At 38.9% G+C, this 26,628-nt stretch overlaps 1 protein-coding gene across 7 annotated transcripts in view; it reads left to right on the top strand.

Annotated features, from left to right (window-relative positions):
* The window catches only part of RCAN2 (regulator of calcineurin 2), a 293,376-nt gene that overhangs the window by 3,082 nt on the left and 263,666 nt on the right, over window positions 1–26,628 (top strand). For 3 of the 7 annotated variants that reach the window (XM_074397863.1, XM_039467521.2, XM_039467520.2), the window contains exon 2: window positions 9,107–9,245. The exons of the other annotated variants lie outside the window; for them this stretch is intronic. The gene's annotated coding sequence lies outside the window, so the exon portion shown is untranslated. The remainder of the gene's footprint in view (window positions 1–9,106; window positions 9,246–26,628) is intronic. 7 annotated transcript variants of the gene reach the window in all.

Below are 26,628 nucleotides of genomic sequence, written 5' to 3'. Positions count from 1 at the left end.
TGAGGAGGTGGGTTGCAAAAAGGGAGATTTTAGACCATTGGAGTGGTACAGGCCAAAACAAAACAAAAACCCCCTAAAACTCATAAAATGAAATGTGCCTGAACCAGATGACCTGGAAGAAAGGGGAGAGATCCATACAGAGCCATTTTACGGGGAGGATCAGTAGCATTGGTCACCAAGTGGATGGTGGTATGGAAGGAGAAGCTTAGATATCTAGAGGATGGTCAGGCTTTTAACTGAATTAGGGAGTAAATGAGAAAAAGCAGATTTGAGAAAGATGGAAATTTTAAATTTTGAATAACAAAATGAAAATGTTCAGTGGGCACTTTTATTTTCGAAGGTAATTTCTTCATTTCTGATGCCAACCTTCTGCTGATCTTATTTCCCTTCATTCCTGAGACTGTGTAGGGCTGCTTTTAGAGAAGAAAGGCAAAAAACAAACAAAACAACAACAAAACAAAACAAAAAAACAATCTCGGCTCACTGCAACCTCCGCCTCCTGGGTTCAAGCGATTCTCTTGCCTTAGCCTCCCGAATAGCTGGGATTACAGGCACATGCCACCATGCACAGCTAATTTTTGTGTTTTTAGTAGAGAGAGGGTTTCACCATGTTGGCCAGGCTGGTCTCAATCTCTTTACCTTGTGATCCGCCCACCTTGGCCTCCCAAAGTGTTGGAATTATAGACATGAGCCACTACACCTGGCCAGGAGAGACAAACTTAATAGCAGAAAGTTGTTTCTACATTTATCCCTAAAAGTGATCGTATGAACTCAGTTATTTGAACTACTACTAGCGGTAACAGTGATAATAATGATAATGATAATATCTAAGATTTATTCAGTGTTTACTACGTGCTGAGCACAAAGAAGTTAGAACTATATATGGTTTATCACATCTCATCTTCCCACTAGCCTTATGAGGCAGGCACTGTTGTTATTCTCAGATGACTAACAAGAAAACCAAGGCAAAGAGAGGATACCTTGAGCAGGTCACACCGTTTGTAAGATGTGCACCCAGAATTGAAGCTCAGGCTCTGACCAGCATTCTGAATTGCCAGTGTGAATTAATAGCATTAAAATATTTTTTTTTTAATCCTGGAATGTGTTTTTTGCCCTAGGTTTAGATATTTGTGGCTGACACCACAAAATAGAACTAGACTGAGTCAGGAGTCCTGGCTTTTGAGTGGGCTCTATACCTTATTTGCTGTGTGATGTTTGCAAAGGCACAACCCATCTCAGGCTTCCGTTATTTTAAATCAGTATTTTCTTGGAACAAGAGGTTGGTTAGATGCTCTCTAAGGAGTCATGACATTCTGAAGTCTTGCTGTTTGCTTTTCAAATTCTACTACTAGAACCATTGGTTCAGGTTACGATTGTACCTATCTGGTCACTTGGAGGATAGAACTACCTCAAAGAGGATTAACACAAATGGTGGCTTCTCCTTAAAGCTTGGTATGAACTGATCCATCTTACAGAGCTAATAGGAGTGCTTGAGGTTGGGGAAACATGGTTCTGGAAGGGGAACCCTGCATGGGCACTAAAATAGAGGAATCTTCATGGTCACTTACCGCTTTCTTTTCTTTAGAGAAGTTACTTTAACTCTACCAGAGTTTCTTCATTTCTGAGAAACTGGGACAATTAATGTACATATTATAAGATTATTGTGAGGATTGAAACAGGTACTCTAAACCAGGTCCCACATACAAGTTGGTCTCAGTGAAGGTGCTCAGGAAATGGAGGTCCTCACCCCTTGTCCTCAGCGTAACTGGCGTGTAGAAAGGGAAAAGGAGAGAGTTTCTGAAGACGGTTTCCTGCTTCTTAGTTTTGATAGGGGCCACCTCTTAGTTGAGTTTCATCTGTTCATCTAAGAAAGAAATGTATATAGGTAGTATAAAAACACACAGCACATTAAATGCCTTTCCAAATGTGCGTCTCTCAAGTATTCATTAATAGATTACCTTCTTAGACATGAAGTGTCAACATTCCACAATACAGTTTTTAATTCTTCTTTTGCCAGTTTGTAAGGAGACCAGTATTGCTGTAAATAAAGAAATATTGCCTAGGGTTGGTCATACTGGATTCTATTATTATAGCATAGAATAGAAAGGGGACAGAATGATTTTCTGTTCTGTGTGTGTCTGTGCACAGACACGTGCTTTGTCTTCCTGAAGGGTTTTTTGCCTCTGCCTATAAAACGTTCACTGTCCTTGTGTCTTTTTGCTTGTTACCAACTCCAGGTGTCATATATTGTAAATTAAATTAATTAGTTAAGGAATATTTTTTAAATATGGAAGCAGATTTAAATTCAATGGAAACTTCTAAAATCCCTTAAAAAATGATAAAGCAAGTGACCATGAATGGTACTTTCTAGAAGTTAAAGAAATGCTTCCAAATACAGCACAGAAACTCCCTGCCCTTCAGAATACCCACAGAAAACATTTTTTACAGTATGAATGGAAACAGCCTTATTTTCATATCTGATCTTCTATACTCAACTTACTCTAAGACAAGAAATGAAACTTTAGGATCCTAAGCTTTGGAATGTCTGCATAAAAAGACATTGTAATGGTGGCTATTGGACCAAAAAATGTGTTATTTTAGATCTAGGTCCTAGATTTTGTTACTGTTACCTTAGTTCTTTGTGGGAATAATTGTTTTATTGTTTCATATCATTGAAATTTGCCTGGTCCAAAATATTATAATTTCTTTGAAGCCACGGGCCATGCCTTAATATTTCTCATACAGTGTTGGGAATGAAGTATAAAAAGCATGGACTTGGCATGAAAAGGTCTGGATCTCAATCCTGGTGCTGTCATTTCCCTGCTATGTGACCTTGAGCTTCCCATTGACCTAACATTCAGAGGAGCTGGTATTTGTTGAATGCTTTCCCTGTTCCAGAGGCCCTGCTCAGCATGCTGCATACGTTATCTCATTTAATCCTTACAACAACTCCATGAGGTGGGTATTGTCATCACTATTTACAGATAAGCACACCCTAAGGATCAGGGGAATAAGCCATTGAGTGCCAGGTCTCTGAGTTGCAGTTTTCTTATCTGTACAATTAGGAAAATAATACCCAATCTCTCCACTTTACAGAGGCGTGAGGGTGACATACTATGAGTTTGTAAATGTGCACAGTAAAATGGAATGCTCTGCACAGATGTTGAGGAAGATTGTCACAATAGGGACCTGCTAACAACAAGAAATCAGTTATAGATGGGCCTGGTAGAGTGCCATGGCTGTGTGAAGAAAGACGCCCACTATATATAAAGTACATTTATATAATGCATTAAGAATATTGTATTCCTTGCCCTGTTCTTTGGTACAAAGAACTTGTTTTTTTCAGGGGCAACGTATTTGTTGTCAGTACCAATGTGGGTCAGGTCAGGCCAGGCCAGGGCTGATTAGGACATTGAACTGGGTCCAGCTGGTGAAGGGAAAGGAGATTGTGGTTTGAAGAGAAGAGGTAACTGCCAGAGAGTTGTTTTAGGATAAACAGAGAAGGGTGAAAGTCAAAGCCAAGGTCGAGGAAAGGATAGGCATGATGTGGAGTGTGAGAAAAAGTCATCATCAGGGTTTATATCAAGTGTGAGCGACAGGCAGGACATGGAGTCTGCTCGTGAAGGCTAAAGATATTCTCTGGTGTCTGCTGAGGCCTGTCCTCTCAGCAAAAAACTAGGGACCCTCTGCTGTGATTTTTAATTTTTTTTCCCTTGGGCATAGGTGCTTTCTATAAAAATTTTGGAAAACACAGGAAAATATAAAAAGAGAGAATTAGAATAACACATATTACCAGTTATCAGTGAGCAATTGATAATTACTATTAACATTTTGATATATTTTTCACTTTATTACATGCATATTTTTATAGAAATGAAATTATAACTGTGTATAGAAGTTTACATTCTGTGTATTTCACTGAAAATTTAAAATAACTTTCATATGAGGCTAATACTCTTTTTGAATATTTTTTCATTAGCTGCATAGCATTTCAATGTATAATTTTATCATAATTTATTTACACTTTCCTCTATTGTTGAACATTCAGATGGTTCCCAGTTATTTAAAATATCATATATACTACTTTGATAAACATCTTTAAGCACAGATTTTTTCTATGTTTTGGATGGTTTTCTTAGGACAGATCATTAGAAGTGGAACTATTGGCTCAGATAGACCTTCTTAAGGTTTTTCCTATATACTGACATTGCTTTTAATTGCTTTTTTAGGAGGTTATACTAATGAACATTCCCACAAGCAATGCAGGAGAATGCAGCTGTCACCTCTGTCCCACTTGTAAGCAGTCTTTTTTGTGAAAATAAGGACTGGATGGTGTTAGTGCTTTCCAGAGATAACCCCTACCCTGGAAATATTCATGACTAGCAATTGGTTCAAGGAGATTAGGCTTTTTTTTAGGGAGTTGATGGTGAGTGGGTGGGGATCTGGTAGACTCAGTATACATGAGTGTTTGTAGGCAAGTTGATTTCTGTGGATGGCTTCTCTCCTGATGTTTCTGTTACCAGTGGCCTGTCCCATAGATACAGTAGCCTCAGTGAGAGGCCTGACCGTTGACAGTTGTCATCACAGCCTGCTGAACTGCTAAGGCAGACTTACACTAAGTAGAATAGAACAAACTCTGCTTACGTGAGAACTGCTTCAGTTTGCTTCTTCTGGCTTCTCAGTTTGGCAAAAACAGTTTTTAAATCCTGAAAAACTACCTTGAAAAATATTGACAGCAAATATGGGCAGATTTGCATTAGTTCTGTTGTTGCTTTAGTTGGTTTTGGAACAGCTCCCCTTCTGCTTTCAGGCAAGCTTTAGACAGGCACGTAATGTCTTTGTTCACCTTCTACTCAATGAGACACAATGCAGAGAAAACCATTTTGAATAAATAACTAAGATAACCAGTTGGGATTTTCTTAAAAAGTCACTTAAATTGTCATTTTTCTAGTTCAACGACTATTCAAATTAGCCTTTTCAAAGATAAAAGGTTCTGCATTTACTATGAGGCTACCATATCAATTATCATATTTTGATTACATTGACCAATTTATTGAGATAAACAGCCAATTTGAATTATTTTCCCCAATAAATTTGTCTGAAAGTCAGGCTAGGTTAATATAATTTATTATTTATTTTGACTTCTGGAACTATTAAAGCTAAAAGCCCAGTATCTGGCCAACACAAATCAATGTTCAGTTTATATTTCTCTTGTGAGGTTGAATATTTTGTCAAGAAAGAAATTATTTATTTGATTACAGATATCAGCACATGAATATTGCAAGAGCAGATTGTAAATTCAGATAAATAAATGGTAGTTCAAACAAAATTTTATTTGCTCAATAGCAAAATTTCTTACCTTTGACAAGTGAAAACTAAGTAATAATTTGAAAATATGTTAATTTTTTCCTGCTGTGAGCATTAATATTTACTGGATATTTTATGATAAACAAGCAACTATTTATTTTAAAAAGTGTTAAATATTGGTCAGGAAAGATATTTAGCAACTGGCATATCACAAAATGTGTTTACTTAGTAGCTTTCATTTTCTTATTTCTCTATCTCTTGGTGACTTCTGCCCATTACACTTCAAAATTTGACAAGGTAAACAAACAAAATTTGACAAGGTGACATTTAGGTGATGCTCTGAATTGAAATACTTGCTTGGTGAGATTTTCAAAGGCTGACCTTCTGGCCTTGTGTCTAAGTGCCACAGCACTTGAACACTGTGGAAATTCTTGGCTTGCACCCTGGATGCTGTTTGGTTTCAGCCTCCTGAGATATCATGGGTGGGGAGAGGAGATTTCCTTCCCACACTGTTTGTAACCACACTGGGAGGTTGAGTGTCTCTTGTTTGGGAAGGTTAAGAGGGCTATCATAGTCCCTATGTGTATGCAGACTGATTTGGAAGGGTCAGTTCCAGGTGGAGGTGAGATGGAATGGTAAACCTGATGAACAGCTCCCCGTGGCTCTCCTGGATCTCTATTACCTTCATTTGAGCCAACAACCACTTCCTTCTGGCTGTATGAAAACTGCTCAAATAATTAAGGTGGAAACCAGGGACATTAAGAAACTTAGGATGGCTCTAGATGGGCTCACTTACATTTTTCATAGTGTAATTTTTAATAGCTTACCTGGGACATGGGGCAGTCCATAGTGTCCCTGTGAGGAAACCTAAGTGTGCTGTTTCACCTGTGCTCCTTCCTACCAGACAGCTCCCAGGAGGCCATAGGCAAGCGCTGAAGGGAATGACTATGTATGATTCAAGGAATGACCTTCAGGGTCTCTAAAAGTAGAATTCCCAAATGTGGCAGCTCCTCATAATGCTTCCAGTTTTATTCCTTAAAATAATCTTTAAAATCTCATGCTTACACCAAGATGGCAATTTATCAAAAGGCTTTTGTCTTGGGTGATAAAGATTAAACATATGCCATGCTTTCGGTGCTTCATATAGCCTCTTCCTTTTAGCTCCACCATTATGATGTTCTCACAACCACCCCTGGCTATTGTCTTACAGTTCAAGCTAAGGTGTGATATTATGAGAAGGTCATTTTATCTAAGTAAAATTAGAAATATCTTAATGGATATTCGTGAAAACCAATCCTAGGTATTTTTATGACAGTATAACTTTCAATGGCATATCTTACAGGAAAGAAAATCCAAAGGATAGTGCATGTTACAGATCTTTATCTAACGGATGTTCATGACCCATTTCCACATATCTGGGAGCCTGACACGGTAGACTTCCTAACAGACTACAACAGCACTCCTCCTGCCCCATTTCCAGAAATCAAATCCCAGATCGTGGCAGAATCCTCCTTTGACTGTTTAAGGACTTTACTTTTAGCCTCTGTTTTCACTTTTCTTCTCTCACCTCTCTCAGTCATCCTAGGGCTTGAAAACAGAGAGATATTATTCCGCTTCCAAAAAAGGGGAGTGGCATTCAAATGGCAGAATATATACACATAGCTAAAGGATATTAAACTTAAAATCCTTTAATATTAAATTAATGTTATTTTTAATACAAAAAAACTTTAATTAGTCATTTGAGGCCCTTTGATGAGCATCTAACCTTGGTTCTTTATCTAGAAATGGTTCATAATTGAGTTTGGTGAGAGCTTATCTTTAACAGTTTTTCTCCAAGTGTTTTTTACTCACTTTTTATTATTCCTTTTTTTGATCAGCCAGTCCTTTTAGTTATTTTCCAAAGTACCAACATTTTATGCCTCTTGTTGCTCTTAGATTTTTTTCCTATTGAGATATTTGTATGCAGCCATTATAGCATCCTAATCATTCTTAAATACAACATTCCTATGCCTCTTTCTGTATCCTGGGGTTAGTATGTTAATATCATGATGAAGTTATTCTTATATTGTAGAGTTTCTGTCAGTTATGTCTATTGTCAATCACGGCGATGTAAATGCTGCCAAATATATGCATTTCTTTTCCTAGTTGCCAATTGACTTTTTATGTCTACTTATGAAAGAACCCCAGGAGACCAATAGTAATAATTGAGAAACAGCTGCAAGAGACTAGATATTATTTCTTTAGTTTCCTATGCTAACAAATAATGAACCACCAAGTTGTTTATAAATAAATTAAAAGTATTTGTAACAAATAACAAACTAAGAAGCAAATGCATACAATTTTCAGATATGAAGAATTATAGAAATGTTAGATATAATAATAATCAGAATAAGAATCCTTTTACTAATGACAAACAATTTAGTGAATACTACAACTATATAAAATTATAATTGGATATTCTCCCATCTCTGTTTCTCGAAATTCAAGTCTTCCTTTAAAAAGTTGCATCTCTTTTATATTTCTTCAATTCCTGAGCCTTTGAAAGAGCCATCACTCTTTATTGAACCTGTATTTATGGTACATTCGTAGACTAACCTATATATCTTATTCACTCATATGTTTCATTAATTCATTTACCTCTACTATGAATCAGGTGTTGTGCTGACCACTGGGGTATAAAAGCCAGTAAGACATAATCCCCATCTTCAGAGAAATTAGAGTTCAGTAGACTTGAAGTTTCTTACTTGTTTACCTACACCTCCGTCTAGACCAGGCGTCCCCAAACTACGGCCCGGCCCGTGGGCCACATGAGGCCCCCTGAGGCCATTTATCTGCCCCCCTGCTGCACTTCAGGAAAGGGCACCTCTTTCACTGGTGGTCAGTGAGAGGAGCACAGTATGTGGCGGCCCTCCAACGGTCTGAGGGACAGTGAACTGGCCCCCTGTGTAAAAAGTCTGGGGATGCCTGCTCTAGACAGTAAGTACCCCAAGGGTAAAGACTGTGCCTACTCATTCATTGTTATGGCACCTACTGCACTCATCACTATGGCTTGCATATAGCAGATCCTCAGTCAGTGGTAAAATGAACTGACTCTCTATCATATTTATTTTAAATAATTCAGAAACAAAAACTTGAAGGTATCAACACCTTTAAATGCCTTTAAAACCTTTGTTCACTTCACACAATTAGTAACTATAAAAATAAGTAGCTCTATGTAAGTTTGTCTACTTTCACTCTGTGTGGGTGAATACATCTCTTTTCTCCAGAATATGACCTAGTACCACACCTCTGTGATACAGCAAAACACCAGATATGATCGAGAGCAGTGTCTGAATTTTTTATAGGCAGACATATTAAAGACTTCATCTGTCTCAAACTCAGATTATTTTGAAATGCTTCTGCTTTGTTAAGAGAGTGCATTCTTTCTTCTTTTGTGGAACTTGGATACAAAGTCACTGAACAGGTATTTATTGAGGATCTGTTAAGCACTAAGCACTGGCTAAGGACCCCACATGTTATGACATATAATCCTCTTGACAAACCTGTAAAGTATGTCCTGTTTTTGTGCTGCTGTTCTTTAGATGAGGAGACTGAGGCTCAGGGAGCTTGAGTTACTCTCTTATGGTTATGTTGGTAGTAAGTAGGAAGCCCATACTCACCAACAGTCTCTTTGTCTCCACAGTTCACCATTCCTAGTCAAAGTGGGATTTGTAAAGGCATTTGTGGGGCTCACTTTAGAATGAATAATACTGCTGCTTGGTTTTTGTGCCTGAATTTGTGTTTTCTATTTGCACTCCAGTTGATCCAGTGCTATTTTAGTGGCTGTCAGCTTATGGAAATGAGCAACTGAAGGCGATATGACTGCATGGCACACTGGTCCAGTATGTTTAGTTTTGCTGTGGATAAAGAAATGTGAGACAGGCCCTACTGCGCAGCAGGTAATGGGAGAATTTTGAACTCCAAGACACCTGTGTTGAAGTTTTCAGTATCATAGTCATAATGAATTTGGTGGGTTACTTTTAGCAAAACATCATCATCTGAATATTAAGTAAATGTTCATTTGAACTGAGTTGGAATTGGTGTTACAATTTTGTTGGTATTTGGTTAAAACAGTTAGCATTTGATGGTTTTGGAGGACTGAAACTATAAGAATTAAGTTTTATGTTTCTATACATTTAAATATCATTGCAATAAAAGCTATGCAAGTAAAAATTGAGAAGGGAGGCAATATAATTTTTTTCCTTAAAAAAAAGTGCTCTGTACTCAATTTTTCAAAATTAAGCGTACTGAATTATTCTGCAATACCTAATGAAAATCTTTGTTGCAAAAAGAAAAAATAAAATGATTCCACACCCATCAGGGGTCTGGCCTGCTCACTCTAAGTCTTTCTTGAGGGATAAAGCATTGACATTTCCTTTGAACCTGTAAACATTATCTGGGACACTAAAGATCTGACAGCAGGTGAAATGCTCCATTACTGTGGTTCTCTAATGCACCTTCAATTGGCCCTGTCAATCAAGGTGCTTGTAGATTCTTTGTTGTCCTGTCTCCTGATTCTGATAACTCACAGTTGTGTATGCACATTACCCATTGTTTATAATCATTTTCATTTTTTTTTTTTTTCTTTTTGAGATGGAGTTTCGCTCTTGTTACCCAGGCTGGAGTGCAATGGCGCGATCTCGGCTCACCGCAACCTCCACCTCCTGGGTTCAGGCAATTCTCCTGCCTCAGCCTCCTGAGTAGCTCGGATTACAGGCATGTGCTGCCATGCCCAGCTACTTTTTTGTATTTTTAGTAGAGACGGGGTTTCACCATATTGACCAGGATGATCTCGATCTCTTGACCTCGTGATCCACCCGCCTTAGCCTCCCAAAGTGCTGGGATTACAGGCTTGAGCCACCGCGCCCAGCCTATAATCATTTTCTTTTCTTTTTTTTTTTATTGCATTTTAGGTTTTGGGGTACATGTGATGAACATGCAAGATTGTTGCATAGCTACACACTTGGCAGTGTGGTTTGCTGCCTTCCGTCCCCTCACCTGTATCTGCCATTTCTCCCCATGCTATTTCTTCCCACCTCCCCACCCCCGCGCCCCTCCCCGATTTCCCCCCAACGGACCCCAGTGTGTAGTGCTCCCCTCCCTGTGTCCATGTGTTCTCATTGTTCAACACCCACCTATGAATGAGAATATACGGTGTTTGATTTTCTGCTCTTGTGTCAGTTTGCTGAGAATGATGGTTTCCAGGTTCATCCATGTCCCTATCACCATCATAAAGACGTGTGAATTTGGGCTAGGAAGTAGTACCAGCCTCACATAAGCAGAGAAGATAATGACAATGTACTGGAATTTTAAAAGCTTCTGCTTAAAAGATCTCTCAGTCTGTCCAAAATGACTACATGAGTTACTTTTGAGTAATGAAAAGGCAAGGCCCTGTTAAATGCAGACATGAAGAGAGGAAGCAGTACCTGACAGCATATTTATCCTTAGCACTTTCGTATTGCTTATGACTAATTTCCAGTAAGACTTTGGAGCACTAGAACGGAGAACAGTGAGTTCTTATGGAAAGGAAGGAGAAACTCATTGTATAGCATATGGACATGCGATGGGACTTATGAGTGAAGGAGGAGAAAGCTGGGAAGGAAAGGCTAGCCTAGAAGCAGTGCCTATCTTGGGTAGCCTAGCGCTATACTGTAAAAGAGGGGACCTTTTTTGTCTGTGCATAATATCCTGTTCTCCAGTTATTTACAATTTCAGTAAAGGTTTTCCATTTTAGTAAAATGTATAGAAATGTGGGTTATAAGTGTTTTTTGTTGTTGCTATATCGCTATCACTATCATTATTATTATTCCCCAACAGCCTGCATGGTACAGAGAGCTTATCACTGGGTATACAAAGTAGGGAATTCAAAGAGCTGGCTTTTGTCCTAGATGAGCTGTGATTTTTTTTTTTTTTTTTTTTTTTTTTTTTTTTTTTTTTTTTTTTTTTTTTTTGTGAGAGATTGGGTTTTCCCTTAGCAACCTTTTGGCCTCAGTTTTCTAGTTTCCATCATTAAAGTATTGGGCAAAAATGATCACTAGAGTTGCTGCCAGCTCTTTCATTCTTTGTATATTCTAGTCTTTGCAGCAAATCATCATAGCATCCTTAGACTGTTTCACGAAGATGACTAATGGTAATTATTATTATTATTTTAATGCTCATCTTTCAATGCAGAGCTATTCTTAGTCAAAGACTATGGGAATTCTTACTTTTGTTATCTTTAGTGATAGAACTATTTGATAGCTTTTCAGGACATCCTTAAGCTTGAAACACCAGCTGATCAAACATTTTCACATACTTAGAGTTAGCGTTATGGTAGGAGCTTTTCTGTTCCTTTTTCTGAGTTTGCTTTTAATTATCCTGCCTTCTGCAAGGGTGCTTCCACCTAGAGATGGCAAGATGAATGTGTCCAACATCCCAGCCAGGACTCCAACTGACAGAGGGGAGAAAAGGATGGCAGTGATTTTCATAGGAACTGGAAACTTAACATTATTTTATACTTTGTTGCAACTCTGAGTATATTGTCTGGTAAATCTTTTTTCAGTTTCCTATTAATATTTGTATTTATAGGCAACACTTATCTAGGAATTATTTTGTGCAAGGTATTATTTTAAACCTTTAATATGATATTTGATCCTCATAATATCTCCATCCACATTTGACAGATGAGAAAACTGAGGCATAAAGAGGTTAAATAGCTTGCCAAGGCCCCACAGCTGATAAGAGGCACAGCTGGAATTCAAAGCCAGGCATTAGCACTCAGCATCTGTGGTTTTTATATAATTTGATTCTAGCTTTTATGTGTTACCCAAAAATGTTAGACCCAATTTTATCATTTTTAATAAATGGAGCCTTGAAGAGCTCACCAATAATTTTATCCTAAAAATGGATCAACTCATATGTTTCACTCTTGATTTTCTGTTTTTCACTTTTTATGTCTAGTAAATAAGCTATTGGGAACCAACAGAATCCATATATCATTAAATACCAGAGTTGGAGAAGAAGAGGAGGATTCTAAAGGACATAGATGAACAGCCAGATAAAGAGTTACATAGGGTGAGGTTCAGAAGGGCCCTAAGTACAGGAGCTTCTGCCCCCTTGCAGTTGAAATGTGCCACCTTCCTGGCCCATGGATGTATTCAGCAACCTGAAAGTGATCCAACTCTGTTCTTTTATGTTTTTTGTTGGAGGATTCATCATTCGGGTGTGATAAATTACATGATTGACCATTGGTGATCAACTCAATCTTCAGTTCCTTTCTCTTCCTTAGAGGTCAGGGTTGGGGGACTGAAAGTTTTAATGCTTTAATCATGTGGCTGGCTCTGCTTGGCAATCAAACCCTCATCTTGTGGTTGTCAAGGGGCTTTCCGAACATCCCTGACTGAAAGGGGCTTGCAATGAATAAGAGAAGACATGTTCATCTTCCTTTCTCTGTAACTGCTGTGAGCTGTTTCAAAAACCTAGAACAAAAGACAAAATATTTTAACAAAAGATACTCCTATTGCTCCTATCACTCTAATCATTTAGGAAATTACAAGGGTTCCAGGAGCTGTGAGCCAGGAACCTTGGACAAAGACCAAAATATATGTTTCTTTTTGTATAACAATATCACAGCATGATACAGAGAACCTTCCACCTTCAGGATTAGATCTAAGAGGGCTGGCACCATGTTTTGTTACTCACCGCTATGTCCTTCATGACTAAGCATCTTGCATGTAACAAGTCCTCATGAAGTATTATTGAAATTTTTGGATAGATTGAACGACTGTTGATAGCATTCTAATTACATTATTAATATTCAGTGGATTATTTTTTACCTAACCATAAAAATAATGCTTCATAACTCTATGGATTATTTGTTTTTCTTCACACATGCCAATTTACCAAAAAATATTGCCTTCATTGTTTTGGCCTAGTGGGATGGAAACATCAAGATTCTGGGGGTCTTCCTTCTAGTTCTGATTCTGCTATTCTAGCTATAAGATGTTGAGCAACTGAGCCTCAGTTTTCTACTCTGTAAAATTGGGCTTATAATAACTGCCCTGTTATTTCATAAGGCTTGTGGAGGGCCAGATGGCATAAAGGTGACAATAGATGAAAGTCATTATTATTATTTACAGCATCACCCACTTTTTAGTCTACTTGCATGTTTCATCTTTGGCTTCAGATTTCAAAAAGGAGTTCATGAGAACATCTGTTAGATGAACACTGGAAAAGAGAAAGAAGACCCATTTTGGGTGATTCATGACATCCCTGTTTGACTCTGAAGGCTGTGAGGACAGGGATCATGGTTGTTCATTTTGCTTTGTTTTGTTCATCAAGAGCATGGTAGGCCCTCCAGAATTATTTCTTGAATGAATATACATAACTCTTGGCTTCCAGTATTAGATCATAGAGTCAAGTAGCCATCCATTCTGTGCTCCATGAGAGTGGAAGCAGCAGTCACCATCAGATGCTGGAGAGTACAGCATTTCAACTGCTCTGCTTAACTTAATACAGAAACCACCCTGTGTGGCGGGGTGAGGGCTGGGGCGGGGAGAGAAGTGACTGTAGAGAAATTATTTCAATTTGAAATAGCTAAAGAATGTTGGAATTATGGCATTTCTGCTTGTTTGGAGAGAATTGAAGCCTTGAAAAATCCTTCTTCATTTGCCTTCGAGTGTTGTGATATTGGAGAAGAGGGTGGAGCAGCTCATCTCCTCGCAGCCTGCTCACATCTCCTTTCCACATAAGAACATACCTCCTCTCTCCCTGCCTTGCGAAGGACATAACAAATCACTGCCTACCTGAAATTTAAAAATGGAACTGCTGCTTTGTATGACCAATAAATTAGCCTAGAGAGCATGACTTTCACCTACCAGAAGCTTGTTCAAGTGGGCATTTCTTGAAAATGTCAATGGCTTCTGCTGTAGAAGTAGAGGAAGGCAACATGCAGCTCTTAGAGGATTTCTGTCCTCCCTAACCAACAGTCATAGAACCCTGAGAGAGAGTCCTGAGTCATGTGCACAAGGACCTCACCTTCAACCTGATTTCCAAGTGACCAGGAATCAACAGCTGGTCATCAGCTTCCCTCTAAGATATGTGCTGCTGGTTTCTAGAGGTGAAATGTGGGCTCAAACTGTGTTCATCCCACGGCAAATGGGGCCTTTCTTTGTCAGGACATAGACTAAAGCAGAGGTGAAAGAAATATTTAAAACAAAGCTGGTTTGGGCACAATGATATTAAGTGCAAGGGGGCAGTAGGGGCTGGGGGCTGGAATGCTAAACCTAAGGGCAGCTCTGTATTCTCAGGCAGGTTTTAAGATTACTCAAAAAATGAATGACACAGATGCTTGTCAGGGCTTTCTGAGCATTTTCTGAATATTGCTTTAACATAAACTAAAGTGAAATAAAGGGCTTCCAGATATTTATCTAGACCAAGAGGAAACATCTTCAGAGTTTCTGGGATATTCTTATACAAAAAAATAGGAAACTCGTTTTAATTCAGTATTTACTAAAAATTGAACAATGTCACAAAATACTTCAACAAATATTTGGAAATCCACAAAAGTGCCTAGAGCAGCTTCCTGATTTAGAAAAAAATAATGTGAGTATTAAATCAGTAAGACAATGTTCACCTAGAGAAAAATAAGCCTTGACTTTCCCTTTGGAGTACAGCAGGGCATTGGTATATGATTCTTCTGTGCCACCTGCTGCTTATGTTTCTTTCTCAGCTACAGACCCCCTAATTCTGTTCAATTTGTCTTTTCCTCCTCCTCTTTGGAACTGCTGTTTTGAAGGCAGTGGAACTCCAATCTGGAGATCAAAGTTATTTCTTAGTCTTCAGCTTCCCTAACTTTCACACAGCAATGATGCCAAAGGATTTCCACCTTTCCCCCAAATCATTCATTATGCTTTTGTGAGGAGGTTTCTTCCTAATTCTCACTCTTCTCTACCCTCACCTGTCTCTTCCTTTCCAAACCTACCATCACTCACTACTTGCAGAAACGTGTTGATGGCTGCTTTGTTGATCTTCTATTCATATGCCTTTCTCCAACTCTTAGCTACTAGGGAATTTTGTTAATATAAGTTTATTATATTAATGGCACTCTGCTGCTTCAATAATATTCCTCATCCCTGCCTTTTACCTACTGAGCTAGAAATAGATTTTATGTCATGAAATGTACATGGCAATATGGCCTCTCCCTGCCTCCTCCCACCCATGTATCAGTCTGGACTCCTGTAGTTCTCCTAATATGCTGTAAGCTTTTCCTTCTCTGTATATTTGCTCAAGATTTTTCCTCAGCCTGGAATGTTCTCCCCACCCCCCAACTACCTCCCACTATCCTTTCTCTAAATGTCTGCTGCATTCCTCTCTACCCATTCTCCAATTCTGGCTGTTCCAGAAGCATTTCCTGATTCTCTCTCCAGCTAAATCCCTTTCCCCTTTGAGTCTCTGGAGCTCTGCCTATTCATCTGTTTTTCTGATGTCCACCTCCATCCTGGCCCTGGGCGTCCCTGCATAATCACAGTGCCTCTCCTCCACCACCCACTCAGAGTCCTTCTGTCCAACTCTGAATCATCTAAGAGGAATCAGGATAGTTTTTATAGAGTAGCTTCTCAATATATTATTTTAAAGAGAACTATGTGAGTTTATATGTAAGATTCAAAAGTTAAAATACTATCTCTGTTTTATAAATGTATCCTCATTTCTTCCCTGAGAGTTTATACAAAGAGTGCCCTTAAAGAGTAAAATTGCAGAGGAAAATGGTTTAATATCCATGGATATTATTTAGACTTGAATGATAACCAGCAGTCTTTTCCTTATTCACAGTCAAAATATGTCATTGATTTGTCTAACAATGATCAGATTAAAGAAATCCCAAGTTAGTTTTGGGTAATGTATGGTTTTCTCTATGAAAATACTACTGAGGTCATAAACCGGCTGAGTGTCACTGGACTAGCTCTGCCATTGATGTATTCTATATGCTGCTGTTATTCACATTTGTTTACTGATGGTGATGGAAGACCTCTAGTCTGTTATAATTCTGAGATTTTATTGGTGATACAATAGGTCTGTTTGGAAGAAGGAAAGTAATAAAACCAGTTTTAAAAAATATGAAAAATGAGAAAAGGAAGATATTGGTGATCTATAGGTAATGGTTTATCGTTAAAAGAGAAGGAAATAACCTTTAGCCCAGGAAATGAGATAAGGGAGAGGTTTTACATGTGACCTGAAGCAGCTGGGGTCAGTGACTTACTTTCAGATCAAAAGCAAATTGTGCTAACAAGGAAAGTTAAGAGAGGATAAGAACACTCAACTGTCTGGATTTAACACAGCTGGAGACAATGAGAATCTGTGAGATTCTCATCCTCACGGTGATTCGGGAAATCACTCAAATTGAGAAGTGCTGATTAAAGGTGAGCAAGGCTCTGGGACATCTAGAAGTACTGAGAGAGAGAAAGAGAGAAGTGAAGATAAAGAGAGAAAAGCGGGGAGAGAGAAGACGGGAGAGAAGGAGTCTGGGGGTATTACATTGCATTTGTCTCACCAGCATGGCATATCAGGAGCCATGCTGGGTGCCAGCCATTATAGGAAGAAGCAAGAATGCTCAACATATGGAAGGAGATGTAAAAACATCAATAAATGGGTTTGCTTTGCCAAATTTTGTAAATAACAACACATGTGCAGACGGGAAGACAGAAGAGAGGAGCTGGGCAGCCCTCCCAGGACGGGGGCTGCTTTGCTGGCATTGGTGTGGCTGTGGTGGGGTTGGACCTCACTGTGGAGTACCTTGGAGCCTCTCTCTGGTAAGCCCTGATAACATTTTTATCTATGTTGGAAAATGCTGATTAAAGGAAAGAAAAGGATAAGTCAGGACAATAAGATTGAAGAAGGGAATTTGTATTAGGAAGCTAAGTACTTCAGGTCCCACTTTGATTGAAGACAAGCTGAGAATCTAAAAGGTTTACAACAGTGGTCCATATTCTTTTTTTTTTTTTTTCTTTTTTTTTTTTTGAGTTGGAGTCTTGCTCTGTCATCCAGGCTGGAGTGCAGTGGCACAATCTTGGCTCACTTAGCCTCTGCCCCACCAGGTTCCAGCAATTCTTCTGCCTCAGCCTCCTGAGTGGCTGGGATTACAGGCACATGCTACCATGCCTGGCTAATTTTTGTATTTTTAGTAGGGACAGGGTTTTGCCATTTTGGCAAGGCTGGTCTCGAACTTCTGACCTCAGGTGATCCACCCACCTTGGCCTCCGAAAGTGCTGGTTATTACAGGTGTGAGCTGCTGCGCCAGGCCAATAACAGTGATCCATATTCTTATCCTAAAGTCAAGTCAAACTCTGGGTCTAACACAAATGTTGCCATTCTTGGAAAGCAAAACAACTATGGGAGGACAGATTGAATAGTGAAAAGTACAATTGGCAGTCAGATTAACATGTGTAAGCAATTGGAGCAAATGCTAATATTTCATTAGTTATTACAGCTGCTGGGCCCTGGGCTACATTCTTTACTAGGGTTATCTCAGTCGGGCCTCTCAATAGTCCCAATTTATAGCCGTGGAAACTGAGGCTTGGTGAGCAGACCTAGCTTGCACAAAATCACAAAGTAAAATTGTTGTAGAAAGAGTATTCAGACTCAGACTCCAAGGCCAGCCACTACTGTCAGCCCAGCTTCGCCTAATTGATAATCACAAATGCTCAGGAGCTGGGATTTCAGTCTAGGTCTGTCTGACTTTAGAGTTCTTTCCTTTTTCACGGTGGAAAGCACAATCTCTTCTGAAGAGCTGAGAAATAGAGAACTCACCAGAAATTTTGGGATTTTGGAGTAGGCGAGAGAGAGAAGGGTAAGGTGTGTAACGTTTAATCCAAGGAATGACTCAATAAAGTAGGTACTACTGTGGTTCCCACATTGCATATAGTGCCCAGAGATGTTCAGTAACATGTCCAAGGTCACACAGCTAGAAAGCAGCAGTGTCAAAATTTGGACCTGACAAGACCAACTTCAGAGTTCACACTTAACCACTTATCCTTCTCTATATGTTAAAAGACCCATGACTCGAAGAGCTTCTGTGTCATATGAGACATGAAAGTTGTTCTGTTGAGAACTTACGATGGTTAATAGTAATAATAGTTAACACTTACTGAACACTCATGGTGTGCCCCAGTCATTGTTCTAAGTGCCTTATGTGCATTAGTTATTCAGTCTTCAAAACAGCACTATAAAAGGCATGTACTTGGTGGGTGGATCACGAGGTCAAGACATCAAGACCATCCTGGCCAATATGGTGAAACCCCATCTCTTCTAAAAATATAAAAATTAACTGGGTGTGGTGGCACACACCTGTAATCCTAGCTACTCAGGAGGCTGAGGCAGGAGAATGACTTGAACCTGAGCCAAGATCATGCCACTGCACTCCGGCTTGGCAACAGAGCGAGACTTTGTCTCAAAAAAAAAGAAAAAAAAAAAAAAGACGCATATACAGATGAGGAAACAACATGGAGATTAAGTGATTTGTCCTAGGTCACACAGCCAGTAAGTTGGACAGGTGAAAGTCAAATTCAGAGCTCTTTGAATTCTATTCCATTCAAGAAATGTCAGAAGTTACCTTCCAAGTGCAAGGTCCTGTAAAGTAGATACAAGAGTTATGCAGGTAGGTAAGACACACTTCCTGTGCTCAACACTGAGTGGAAGATAAGAATAAGTAAGTGTCCCCAGAGGTGCCAATACAGGACAATAGCAGTCAGTGACGGGACTCACCTCTAGTGCAGGCCAGGCTCAGAGTGGGGTATAAAGGCAGTGATCCCAGACGTGACTTTGAAGACGAGTGGAATGTTGATGGGTGGGAATGGGGAGTAGCAGTAGAAAACCTTAAGAAAAGCTTGAGGAAGTTGGCCAAGGCTACACAGCTATTAATATTTATAAGTTTGAAACAGATAAAGCCCTTAGAACAAAGTAAAACACTCAGTGATTGTCACCACTCCTGCTGCTATTGTTAATGGACTGAGCTGGAACTTGATGCTGAGACTTGTGATTTTTTTTCAGCGTTGATGAGGCAGTTGATAAGTCTAGATAGGAAGTCTGTCATCTTATGGCTGTCCTGGTTTGCTGGGCTGAAGATTTTTTTATTTTATTTGATAGATCCTGGAGAGTTATGGAAGATTTTTAATGTGGAAATAACATAAACATTTAGCTACATTGTGGGAAAAAATACCATACTGTCTGCTGGGTACTGAGATGGGGATTTTTCTTCCCCCTGCCTTTCCTCCTTGTGTTTGAAAGGACTTACTTTCAAGCTCTTCATTAGCTGCTAATGTTGTCGAAGGGAGTGTGACCTGCCTCCTTGGACTTCTAATGAGTCCTGTCTACCTTTCCACTCCCCAGGCAGCCTTCTAGTCCATCTTTTCTTTTCTGAATAACTCAGACCCTTCTTGGCTGGATTTGTCTCAAAGCTGCAGTATCTCTCATTCCCTGCTTTCTTTCCTTTTCACTCTGTTTCTCTCCAGCACTCCATGCCCCATCTGAAAGCCAAAGGTGAAAGATGACAGGATAAATCTTACTTTGGCTACCATAGCAACGTTCTCCTGCTTGCTGCTCACTTTTGAAGTGTCGCCCTCCTGTGAAAAGTTATTTTGCATAAAATTGCTTCACTCTTCCAGAGGCTTTGGGCTTTCTTTAAACCTTCTTCTAAGCAATCATGAGAGGATGGTCTTCTGTCTCCAGGTGGGGCATCCCAACACATCTTCCCCAGTGGTGCATGCATTCTCTACTATATACAGAGCCACTCATTCCCTGTTCACTCTTTCGATTCTAAGCAAAATGCAGTCAGAGATGATGAATCTTCAATTGTATTACATAAGCCCTGGTTTGAACCATCAATTTACAAATGACTCAGCTTTAACACTTTTAAAACTTAAAGTGCTATTGAAATTAACCTGTAAATTTCTAGACTACTGCCTGTTTATGAAGGCTGTGCTTGTTATCTTCACTGGATCACAGAGAGCCTCTCTCTACCCTTTCCCTGTGCACTCACCCTGTGCTCCAGAGCCTGACCTATGTGCTCTACCTCCATGGCCCCTTTGCACTCTGGTTTCCAGTTGGGTTTGACCCATGGGAGGTACCAGCAGGAGACCAGAAAAGGAGAGCAAGGTGGGGATATTTATCTTTATGGCACTCTTTGTGGTGCTACTGTGGATTGACCACATCCCACAGTGGAAGATCTGTCAGGGGCCATCTCCACACAGCCCTCTGTTCCCTCCAGAATATCTGTAGGTTCTGGAAACCACTCCCCTCCTCTTACCTCTTCACATATATGGAGAGTGCCAGACCAGGCTTTTGTACTCTCTGTTGTGGTTTTCCTACACCCTGCCCATGCCTATAAATAGTCCCTTTGTTATACTCTATTCAAATTATCCAATTTGAACATGCTATCTGTTTCCTGTTGGGACCTTGACTAATACAATGTCCAAAACTATTTTGCTTTGTGTGAGTGCTCCAATATTGCTTGTTTTGTTTAACAAATCTGTAATTCACTGTGGGTCATTCTTTGTAGATGCATATTATTCTGTCTCTAAGAACAATTTTCTCACCCTCATAAAAGATGGTGTTTCCTCTGACCCTGTACTTCTGCAGCAAATCTGTTTGAATCACATTTTATCGATGATGATGTTAGGTTTGTGGAAATGGAATACTAAATGCCCTATTTGCTTGTCGGATCTGACCTTGGGGAAATTTGAGGGTCTTCCTATTCTTTTTGTTGAAAGAGTATACAGGATCTGCAAATCTTCTAAGACCATGGGCATTAAAACCCTACAGGTGTACACATCCAGTGCAAAAGGACATGATGGAAACAACTTGCTTTTTTTTTTTTTAACACTTCATAAAAATTCATAACCTGCTACTTCCACAGGGAATTGAATTAATTAAATTATTTACAATTGGGAGCTTAAGGTGGAACAGTGGTTCCAGAAGGTGTTCTGAAGAGAGCCGTAAATGAGGAATGTTGATGATTTCCTTTGAAAACTATGAGTTGGAAACTGCATGTTCCTGATTCTTTCAAGACTGATCCCAAATGATATCAAGAATAGCATGAGGCTCACATAGCTCAGCAGGTGTGAAATTCTGCAGCTGAATTAAATAGGTTCCATTATATTGCAGAAAGAGCTCTAATGGGTTTCTATGGAGCACAGCCTAAGAATATCATGTCTCTCCTTTGTATCTCAGGATGGCTGGCTTGGTTTGTTGTTACTAATATTATACTTCAATCTCCCTGTAAGATGGACAAAAATGAACAAAAGGCCTGTCTTATCCCTAGGAGGATCTAGTTATTATAACAACACCAAAAGGGCAAATCAAAAAGATCTCACTTATAAGGCCAGACCAAAAAAGAATGCTGAGGATATAATTGTAAATTTATTATTCTTATTAATGTAAATATATTCTTTTAATGAGCTCATTTTGTCCCAGATAGTATCAAGGAATCATTTGGTTTTAGAGCTGAAGGGATTGTAAACACTGCAAGACTTTAGGTTTCTATTCTTTAAAATTCGGAACTGGGCTCATTTAACCTTACATTCAATTGAAAAATAACTACAGGCGTTTCTTTTCTATCACTTATTAATGCCACTTTGTACTCCCAGGTTTTGTCATTAATATTTAAGCTGACACTGTTATCTTTAAGTTTTCCAAACTAACAAATCTCTCATAATTCTTTTACTTATTTTTCAATCAAAACTGAACTTGAAGTCAGGATGAATTATTTATTAATCATTTCCATTTATTCTATTTCCTTATTTATTCTCCTTAGCTGGCATGGAATCGAGGCATTTTGTTGTTGTTGTTGTTGTTGTTCCCCTTATTGCAAAATTTTTATATTTCTGTTCTTAATTTTAAAAGCAGATGAGTTGAATTTTTGAAATTCTTTTTGTATAAGAAAAGAAATAAATTTAGGCTGGGCGTTGTGGCTTACTCCTGTAATCCCAGCATTTTGGGAGGTCGATGGGGGCAGATCATGAGGTCTAGAGATGGAGATCATCCTGGCCAACATGGTGAAACCCCTTCTCTACTAAAAATACAAAAATTAGTTGTGTGTGGCAATGTATGCCTGTAGTGCTAGCTACATTGGAGGTTGAGGCAGGAGACTCACTTGAATCTGGGAGGCGGAGGTTGCAGTGAGCAGAGATCACAGCACTGCATTCCAGCCTGGGCAACAGAGTGAGAGTCCGTCTATAAAAACCCCAAAACCTTAAGTTGCTTTTTGTATGTCTTGCTAAAATAAATAAACATATATATATATATATATATATATAATGAATAATACATATATAAATTATATATATATATATAAATTATATCCTTTTATGGATCATTTATTTTCTGTTGAAAAATTCTTTCTTTTTAGTTTGAGTCACCTGGAAGAGAAGAAATATAGACAGGTTATTTCTGGGCATCTAAATTTAAGATTTAAACTCAGGAGAAAGCTTTTGTTAAAGGTTATATGTTCCCCTTTCTTGAGCATGTTTAATCCCAGAGATAAACAGATGTCTCTTTTCTTATGTATTTTCTTCCAATTATGGTAAAACAAAAATCTCTAATTGAGGAGAACCCTTAAAGGAAATGTCAGGCAATCATCACCCTGTTCCTTGGATTCCCCCTATGATATCCTGCGAGATGAATGGCACCTGCTCAATGAAACTTAACTCACTGGATATTACCACTAGAAGGATTTCAGGAAGACATAAGGCAGGACGTACTGTTCTAACCCAAATTGCTAAAAGATTCATGGCTCCTTATATTAAACTCTTTCTCTCTGGTTTGACTTCTGTTTTTATACACAAAAATTGGATTTGCTCTTTCAGAATTTGAAGGCAACCAGGATTTAACTCAAAACTTATTTACTATGCTTCCTTAAAGTCTTTCTTCTCTCTCTTTCTTTCTTTCTCCTTCTTTCCTTCCTTCCTTCCTTCCTTCCTTTGCTCCATCCTTCCTTCCTTCTTTCTCTCTTTCTCTCTTTCTTGAACTTTAACTCTTGTTGCCCAGGCTGGAGTGCGATGGTGCCATCTCAGCTCACTGTAACCTCTGCCTCCTGGGTTCAAGCGATTCTCCTGCTTCAGCCTCCTGAGTAGCTGGGATTACAGGCATGCCCCACCATGCCCAGCTAATTTTGTATTTTTAGGAGAGACAGAGTTTCACCATGTTAATCAGGCTGGTCTCAAACTTCTGACCTCAGATGATCCACCTGCCTTGGCCTCCCAGAGTGTTGGGATTACAGACGTAAACCTCTGTGCCTGCCCATATACTTTTTCTTACCATGCACCTGTCTCTTAGATAGCGTAACTTTTGACTCCACTGTAAGACTAAATCGTTTCCTTTGAAAGACTTTCCGTGTTTCTGTAGTGGGCAGTACCCAGAACTGGCCATGGTCTTTCCAGGTTGTGGAGATTCTAGATGAGTTTATTGCCACCCCAACCACTTCTGGTCACACATCACACCACTGACTGATTTTACTTGATGGTAAAGCTGGCGTAAGCATCTCCATGAATGCTTACCATCATATTTTTTTCTTATGGCTCTCAGGTTGTTCTCATGGACTTACTTGTGGTTAACTTCCCTTTCCTTTTATATTTAGTTTAAGGTTTTCTAGACCAGAATTCTTATGGGCAAATGCATGGCTCTTCACTCTCATGAGTTATACCGAATTCCTAGAAAAGTGGATTTTTTTTTTAGAATTCTGCAATTCAGAAGTCTGAATTTCATGCACGTTGATAACTCTGTGACAATAATGATATCCAGCAGAACAAGATGTCTTCTAAAGATCTCTTCCCTTGAGTTAATCATACATGTAAATATTTGTCAGGGATGAAATTAGAGAGAAAATTAATCTTTTGGAAAGATTAATTCCTCATGTAGAAAGCCAGTAATGTCTCTAACATCAAAATGTATTGGGGGAGAGGGAATTTTTTCACTTATTCATACAGCGAACATTTGTTCAGTGGCTCCTTCTATGTAATAGATGCTGAACAGATATCTTTATATTTCAGGTGGCTAGTATTTAGGGTAGGAAACATATTGTATTCACTTTAGGTCCTTTATTGTTTAATTAATAAGTGCTATCAGGTTATTTGAAAATCTTGGATGAAAATTATTTTCACGTTTGTGAAATAATCAGATGATCACAAATCCTCCTTTCTCTAGGCTTTCTTCTCTGCTAAAATGAGTCAAATGCAATTGTCCATGTCTTCATTGTCATTAACTTTGTAACATTTAAATAAACTGTTATCATGTTGTTGGTGATGTTTTTTGTGGAGGGGGAAAAGGTTGTTTGTTTTTTGATTTATTTAATTTCTTTTGCCTAACAAATATCTTTCCTTCCTAATGGGGTCTCCATCCAAACTCATACCAAACATTCAGGCTGCACAGATGCTTGTTTCTCATTGCAATGATACGGGCGTTACCCTCATGGGCATACACTGGAGGTTTGAAACTCATTTATACACTTGACAGTAAAAGATGATGCCTACCTCTGCAGTGCCAACTTCCTCTGCCATAGGCTTGCTCCTGATAAGCCTAAAAATGGTAATAAATAGCTTTTATTTACATGTTATTGGTGGAGGGGTGCCTTCAAAAGACTTTCATATGAATCTGCAAGGTAGACAAAGCTGTGTTCTTTCTCCGATTCTGCTGTTAAGAAAGCCATAGCCCCTATTTACAGCTTGAGACTATCGTGGAGGCATTCCCTTAGGGCTCTTTCCAGTATTTCATAAACATGTCTCTTCTCTGTACCTAAAGAAGTTTTGAAATTCTCGCATGGGAAGATTTATATTTTAGTAGTGGATGGTGGTTTTTCTTTTCCACATGCGTATGGTGATGGAAACTTTTGCTTTCCAAATGTCAAACAACAGGAGAGTGATTAAATTATGACAGATCCATATACTAGGATACAATGTGGCAATTAATGTTTTTGAAGAATAGATAATCACACAGGGAACTGCTCTTGATTATATCAGTGTTGCAGGAAAGGAGTATACTAAACAGCAGGATCCCCATTTTGTTTAAAAATTTTACATGTAAAAAAAGCACTGGAATGAAATATACCAAAATGTTAGCAGGAGTTTTCTCTGGATAGTAAGATTATGGTTTACTTTTATTTTCTTTATAGCTTTTTGAATTTTCCAGTTTTTCTTCAGTTAACTCATATCATTAAAAACATAAATGTTATTTTTACTATTCTTCAGATTACTAAATTTTAGCTAGAGGAATCCTTTGAGTCTTGCTGTATTTGAGTGATGCTTGCTGTTTTTCATTTGTAAAATTACATTTTAGAAATTAAACCTTATATTTAAATGAGAGGATTGTTTTCATTATTAGTGTAGACATTTGAAATAGTATATTATTAGTGTATACATTTCAAGTTGGCCATTATAACCTACTTGCTGGTCTGTTATTTCCAAAAAATGACTCTTGTATAATTCATTAATTCAGCCAAATATTATTTTGAGGGTTTTCTATATTTGCCTGCAGATACAGGGATGAAGACAACCCAGCCTCTGCTGTCAAGAAATACCAATCTGGGTTGAGAAACAGACTAGTAAAGCAGTAATTACAGCAGTATTGTGTTGGAGAACGATTTTATGAGAGAAGGCTGTGCAGGGTGCTCAGGGAGCTCTAATGAAGAACACCCCATTCATCCCAACTTGGGTGAGGTTGGGAATTCCTCCTGGAAAATGGCCTCTGAGCTGAAGGAAGAAAGCTCTTCTCCTTTAGATGACCAACCTCAGATTTAGAAATAAGGACAACACATGTCAATCTTGGTGGACAAAGGTTGATTCAAGGGTTTCTTACAATGGTTAAGAGTTTGAAATTAATTAAAAAAGACAAACCAGGCTGGGCACAGTGGTTCACACCTGTAATGCCAGTACTTTGGGAGGCTGAAATGGAAGGACTACTTCAGGCCAGGAGTTGGAGACCAGTCTGGGCAACATAGCAAGATCCCATCTCTACAAAAAATTTTTTAAAAAAATTAGCCAGGTGAGGTGGTGTGTGCATGTAGTCCCAGCCACTCATGAGGCTGAGGTGGGAGGATCACTTGAACCTCAGTTCAGTTCGAGTTGGAGGTTGCGGTGTGTTATTATTATGCTACTGCACTTCAGCTTGGGCAACAACGTGAGACCCTCTCTAAAAAAGCAAAAAAAACAGGAAGAAAAGAGAAACCAGTTAACTTGGGCTGTGGGACCTTTATATTTCCTTACTGTAGAATTCTCTTAATCTTCAGGGTTTCCCTTTCTGTTTATTTGGGCAACACTAAAG

Source organism: Saimiri boliviensis, chromosome 4 (genome assembly GCF_048565385.1).
Source record: "Saimiri boliviensis isolate mSaiBol1 chromosome 4, mSaiBol1.pri, whole genome shotgun sequence".
Classification (NCBI taxonomy): Eukaryota; Metazoa; Chordata; class Mammalia; order Primates; family Cebidae; genus Saimiri; species Saimiri boliviensis.
The sequence above is the reverse complement of the archived record's forward strand: the minus strand, read 5'-3'. Positions and strand labels throughout refer to the sequence as shown.